The sequence below is a fragment of the Callionymus lyra genome, chromosome 6 (assembly GCF_982586985.1).
Source record: "Callionymus lyra chromosome 6, fCalLyr1.hap1.1, whole genome shotgun sequence".
Lineage (NCBI taxonomy): Eukaryota > Metazoa > Chordata > Actinopteri > Syngnathiformes > Callionymidae > Callionymus > Callionymus lyra.
In genome coordinates this window covers 29,096,802-29,103,631 of record NC_141823.1, presented here as the reverse complement: position 1 = coordinate 29,103,631, position 6,830 = coordinate 29,096,802, and positions in this window count along the sequence as shown.

Sequence of the window (6,830 nt, the reverse complement as noted above, 5' to 3'; positions counted from 1 at the left end):
TTCACCTGTTTGTCCAAATTATTCTATGGTTGCTAAAAGTCACTTACTGTTACTTCCAAACAAGACCCCAATATAGTCAAACCTCCCTGGAGGTTGTTCACCTTCAACCAGAGACAACACAAGGGACACCACAAACACACCTATTGTCAAGCCTTGGGCTAACCTTGACCCTGAGATAACACAAGGGTTAATTGTTCAACTTATATGAAAAAGGAGGACATTTTTTTTTCTGTGGGAACCGATGTTACAGACAAGGCTGATGACCCAGCGCCTTCAGAGGAGATGTGATATATTGTAGCGATACAGATTGATAATGCTACAAGAATGTGTGTAGTTTTTGATTTATATTCCTTTTTTTCCCCTTCATTTTTTACAACCCAATTTGTTAACTGATGCACGACTGATGTATGTCACAGCCAACACCAAAACACACTGTTGAACAACCTAAACAACTCTCACTCTTTTCCCTTTAACTTGAAAAACCAAAGCACTTCCTCCAACTCAGCCAATCATAGTCTGTCTAATAAAGAACCTTAGAGTAGTTTTTGAGAGGTGGATTCATTCAAACGTGCGCCACTGTAGTAGACACTTGTAGTAGAATAGGGAAAAATGTCAGTATTAGATTAGATTATCTTTATGAATCCCTCTGGAAAGCTCAAGCAGAGATCGTTTTTTGTAATGTAACACCTGTGATAAATGAGGGTCCACTGTATTTATAGATGTTGCAAAATCAAGGGTCATTCATATATCCCTGAATCTTAAAAAAAACATAGAAAGGATATCAAACTATTTTGATATTATTGCATCAAAACCAAATTCCATGACACAGGACCAGAGGGCCCACCGTAAACCTATGGTCACATGATTAGGTTTAAAATTGTATACTTTTTTTCCTTATGTGATTAAAATTTCATTTTCAGCTTTTTGTCACAGAAGTCATTTAAGGGGATTTAAGAGAATCACCAGTTCATGAGAGAATTCATCATATAGCTGAATGGAGTTAAATATCAGTACAAGTACAGGCGGTTTTCTTGCTGCCGATAAGGAATAACTGAGTCAAAAGAGGGAGACAAAAGGCAGGAATGGGTACAAGGATAAGGACGCAGAAGTGATGGAGGACAGAGGGAGAGTGACAGAGGGGGAGCTGAGGAAGAGCTGGAGCACTTCAAACAGCTCTCAGCTTTCTCCATGTGCAGTAATAATAAATGGGGCTTCATTATTTAGTTGTGTATGTCTGTGCTGCTTCTGCTGCTGTCAGTTACACCACAAACCCTGCTGCCTACTTATCACCACGTTATTCCGCCATTTAATAATCCAGGAGCAAGTGTTTGAAGAATGTGTATTAGAGTAAGAACTACTTCCTGCCTTGTGGTGTGTGTGTGTGTGTGTGTGTGTGTCTGGTTTGCCAATGGAGATGATTATCTGTGTGCAGAGAGAGCAGCCATGAAAGACCCTTTCTGAGAAATCGAGGGAGAGAATATGTCATTGTACGGTAATTTTATCATACTATAATGTCACAGAAAAACATGTTTTCTCATTAAAAAGAGGCCTTGTCTCCGTAGACCGTCACGTCCTCTTAAACCTTTACCAGAAACAGAAGCTCTGTGCAAGTGTAAGGGACAGTATGATGACCTATGTCCAACGTAGAATCAGAGGCCCCAAAAAACATTTTAGTAATAAACCAAAACAACAGGTTGACAGAGTGAAATAGGTGACGGGTGGGAAAATGACGATGTTGTCAAGGAAAGGGGAAAAATACTATTAACATCGGTTATCTACAAGACAATCAAAAGCATGTCAGAACGACTATTGGTCAGAATCCAAATCTTTTTGCTGACTCATTAGATACCTGTCTTTTGACCCTGTGTACATACTCTTCTTTGGGCCTAAACCAGCTGAATCCCTTACAAAAGCTGATTAACTATCATTAAAAATGTATTCAAACACAAATGAAACTGATCACTGCTTAATGTAGTATCCAAATGTTTTTTTTATTATAGGTGCAATATTGAGTTTTTGTGATAATAAATAAGAGATTTAATACATTTTCAGTCATTTTTTCATATGCTGGGTGGTTAACAAGCACCTTTTTTCATAAAGAGAAATTCAAACTGATTCATAAATGCTAAACACATGGCTGGAGTTATTGTTTTCAAAAGGTGGTTATCAGCAATGAATTTTTTTTTTTTTTTTACTCATAAGTACTTCAATCTTTCCTTGATGCAAACCATGAGTCGATTAATGAAGCGACAACCTTCTCAAATAGAAAAAACGATTCCCCTTTTTTTTTATCATGTTGGTGCCAAAAGGGTGAAGCTTAAATTAAGAAAACATGTTATAAAAAGCCCTGAATGGAGAAAACATAATCTACATCTGTTATGGACACTCTGGTTGTCATTGTCCTCTACTGAACCCTCACAGTTTATCTCAGTACGACTCCAAAGGTTCCCCACAATCTGTCTGTGTGTTCCTGATAACATCATTACTGCTATAAATGAAGCGTCTCATGCAAGTTTATCTTTGACCATGATTCTGCTGAGACACCAGCGTGATGCAATTTAGCATTTCTGCCTCATTTCTGCCTCGTTCGCTGCTTTCGGAGTAGTCAGCAACATGCAGAGCAGTGGTGGGAATTTCATCACTTTTGTTTAGCTGCCTTCATTTCGGCATGGCTGTGATGACCACTTTTATAATAAAAATCTCCGCGCTGATGTCTGACCGCTTGTGACAGAGACCCAATTCTCTCCTCATCGACTTTGAATATTTCATCACAGAAGGATGCACACACTCCCTTCAGACAAAAACTACTTTAAGGCTGATGTGATAAAGTAAATGTGCCACCCGGTGATGCTGTTGCTGGCACTTTTAAACAAATGTTTATATCAAAAACAAACATAATATTCTTGCCTGAGTGATTTCATGGTTGTATCAGAAATAATAACTATCTCAAATTAGATTTTCTGTCTGTCACAAAAAGCATTAAGGAACCTGTGGTCTATCACTTCTTTTTTTGTTAAATGCCACTTTGTTTTGTTTTCTTAGGCAGTTTGGTTAGCATCAATAGAACAATATTAAGAGAAAAAGGAGGGGTAAGGGTTATTTGTAAAGCGCTTTTCTAGACCAGGGTCACAGCGCTTTAACAAAAACAATACACAGTTAAAATATATATATATACAATTAAAGGCCAAGACACATAAGACAAACACATGGGTTCCAGAAAATCAGGGAAACACCTTCACAAATAAAAATATTTTGAGATGTTTCTTGAAAGAGTTAGTAGACTCCATCATTAGGAAAGAGAGAGGAAGATCGTTCCCAAGCTTAGGAGCAACAGCCTGGAAGGATTTCTCTTCTCTGGTCCCGAAGACGTGTTCGCGGAACCATCAGTAGATTCTGATCCACAGACCTCAGAGCCCAAGCTGGGGTGTAAGTCTGGATCAGATCACTAATGTAAGGAGAAGCCTGACCATGAATAGCTCTGAAAGTAAGAACCAGCATTTTTAAATTGATCCTGAAAGAAACTGGCAGCCAGTGAAGAGTTTAAAGGATCGGGGAAATGTGTGTTCTTCTGTTAGAGCGAGTCAGAATTCCCGCTGCAGAGTTTTGTATCAACTGCAGGCGAGACAGCTCCTTCTTGTTAGACACGAAAATAAACTGTACAATAGTCTAAACGAGAAGACACAAAGACATGTATTCTTATAATCCAGATTGTGTTGTGACAAAAAAGAGATTTTTCTCAGTTGAAGGAAACAATTTATGATCAGATTTCTGCAGTGTGGAACTCGAGACATTTCTTTGTCAATTACAACACCAAGGTTTCTCAGGCTCAGTTTGACAGAATGACCTAAGTCACCCAAGTACTTACTCAGCCCTGGAACCTTATCATCAGGAGCAATCACCATTGTTTCAGTTTTGTCCACATTTAGCTGCAAAGTGTTTTCACTCAGCCATTGTTTGATTTATAGCAAACAACTAGCTATGCTGATCATCCTTTAGGGCTAAGTTGGTTTGAATGAGCAGTAAAGCTGGATGTCATCAGAAAATATGTGGTAGGAAACATCAGGAAATCTCTGAATGATTTTACCCAGGGGAATCAAGTACGGCAAAAATAATAAAGGACCCAATACAGAACCTTAAGGTACTCCACACAACAGATCAGCTGATTCAGACCTCATTTGATTTGCAGATACACTGGGACTGTGCCCAGAAAGGTATGACGAGAACCCCTGTAACACAGACCCAGACACTCCCACTTCATCCCCCAGTCTTCACAACAGGATCTGGTGATCAACTGTGTCAAAGGCTGAGGACAGATCCAAGAGAACCAGAACAGTGTATTTAACTCGAATCAGCTGACGTCATGATGACACTGGACACTTTCAGTAAGGCTGTTTCCGTAGAGTGATGTTTGCGGAAGCCAGACTGAAACTTCTCATGGTTATTTCTAAAGGGCCACTAAAGTCACATAGTTAAATGAGGACCACAAGGTGGAGACGGGCTCAGTGACAGCAGGGGTACACACAAAGGGAGGAATTTTCTCTTTGATCAATTTAACTTTGTCGATGAAAAATTTAAACAATGCATTGCTGTAAGCGTCACAGAAGAGAGGGGTGATTGGAGCAGCAGGACACACAAGATATTTGATTGTGTCAAACAACACTTTTCTTATTTAATGTTAAAAGTTTCTGAATGAAATCAGATCTGGCAGTTTCCATGCCATTAGATCCCAGAGCTTAAGTCTGTGCACCTCAAGTTTAGTGGACTTCCAGAGACGCTCAGTCTTTCGACAAAGTCTCTTCAGACTAAGACTAAATTTGTTTGTCCAAGGGCGTCGTTTTTTCTGTATTGTCAAGTTCGATTTAACAGGTGCCACCTGATCCAGTATTTCAACACATGATTAGTGAAACAGTGAATCAAACCATCCACGTTACGGAAACATTTTGGTCAAAATTAAAGGCTTCAGTTAAAGTTAAAAGTTATTTAGCAGAGCAAGATGTGATGTCATCAATGTGAAGATTAAAGTCTCCAAGAACAAGAACATATCCCATTTGAATAATGGAAGATAAAAATTCACCAAAGTCCTCAAATGACACTGCCGCAGGACCAGGCGGGCGGTAGATTGAAATACAATAGAAAGGTCTAGAAACCAACCAAGATCATCTGAGACTCAATAGAAGTAATTCCTATGTTGGAATCACTTTGCATAAACGACTATCTCAATAAACGGCAGCCAAACCATCCCAACGACAACAGCGACGGGGCTTCCCTAAGACAGAGCAGACAGCAGGACAAAGTTCATTATGATGAATAAACTCTTCCTCTCTCTGAAAGACACAATAAACCAACTTTTCTCTTGTGAAGAGATCATTCAGAGAAAAGGATTTATCTGCAATGGAGCGAGCATTCAACAAGCAGATATGCAGCGCTGATGATGTCACAAAGTCAGTGAAAGTGGAGAGCAGTTGGAGGTTTTCTAATATATTGTGGACCAAATAGTAGAGCCTTAGTTTTGTATGTTTACTAAAAGGAAGTTTTTTCATCCAGGACTTGATATCTGTTATACAACCATGTTGTTGTGTTGGCTAATCCATCTGGCTTCATTGATGAATACGTTTAGGTTCCATCAGCATGACAGTGAACGTATATAAAGTGTGTAGATAATAAAATAGAGCAGTATCTGTTCCGTTATGTTCCCTAAAACCAGACATACATTTTCAAATTGGTTGTTGTTAGTTGATAGTTTTTAACTGCTTCGCTACCAACTAGTTATTCCTGCAAGCTCTTACTAAAGTTAGATGTTCATGTAGATGTGACTCTGAATTAGTTCATGGATCCTCCTAATAGACTATTATCTGGAATGGAAAGCTTTCTAAAAGGGAAAGGGAAAAGAATTCTCATCCTCAAGAGATGTGCGTGCAAGCAGACTCATTCCTCAAGTAGATGGAGGAAGCCAGCTGCCTTGTCAAATAGTACTTTATTTATCAATAAGATAAGTAAATCAGGAGGAAAATGACTCGTACAATTTCAAATACTCAAATTAACTTTTCTATAGGCTCTTTACTCCACCATGGGCTGTTCACAGAGATTTCTATGAATCCCTGTTGTTTGCAGATGATGTAATTGCGTTTGCTTTTTTAAATCCAGGTAACATGATATTGATCGAAACAGAAGGGGCAGCGGTGCAAGAAATAAAGCTCTGCACCGAGACAAGGCCCTGATTTTAAAATCAAATTTGATTCTTAACCAACCCCAAGGCCATAATCACTCTCAAACAACCTGGATAATCAAATGTAGGCCCCCGCCCCACTGGTCCGCAATTTAAAAAAAGGTTCCTTGTCATTCCTTCAGAAATAGCACATTTTCTGAACATGAAATGACAAATTAGTCATTTGGAACCCCGACACATGTTTACATTAATGGCACATGGTTGTGAGCATAAATTGATGGGATGAACCGCAGTCCCACCTCAAATTATTTGGTGACAGGAGAGAGGAATGCCGCCAGGCTGTCATTCATTATCAAGAGAAGGAGACGGAGAGGCAATTGTGCAGGGTCAAAAATAAATTCAAGGTCTGTTTTATGCAAATTATAAGTGATGCTGCACCGAGACTAGCAATGAGGCCTGGAGCTGATTCCTATATTTCTCCTACACGGTTTCCATGTTCCTGATCATTTTGGGGCAGCTAATAGAGGTTTAGTTTGTCAGAATTCCGAATGAAACACTTTACTTATAATACTTTTTAGGTTTGTTACTTTATCAATCATAGATATATATATTTCTTAAAGCCAGTGGGACTAAGAGTTGGGATGGATCCAAAAGCAGACACAGA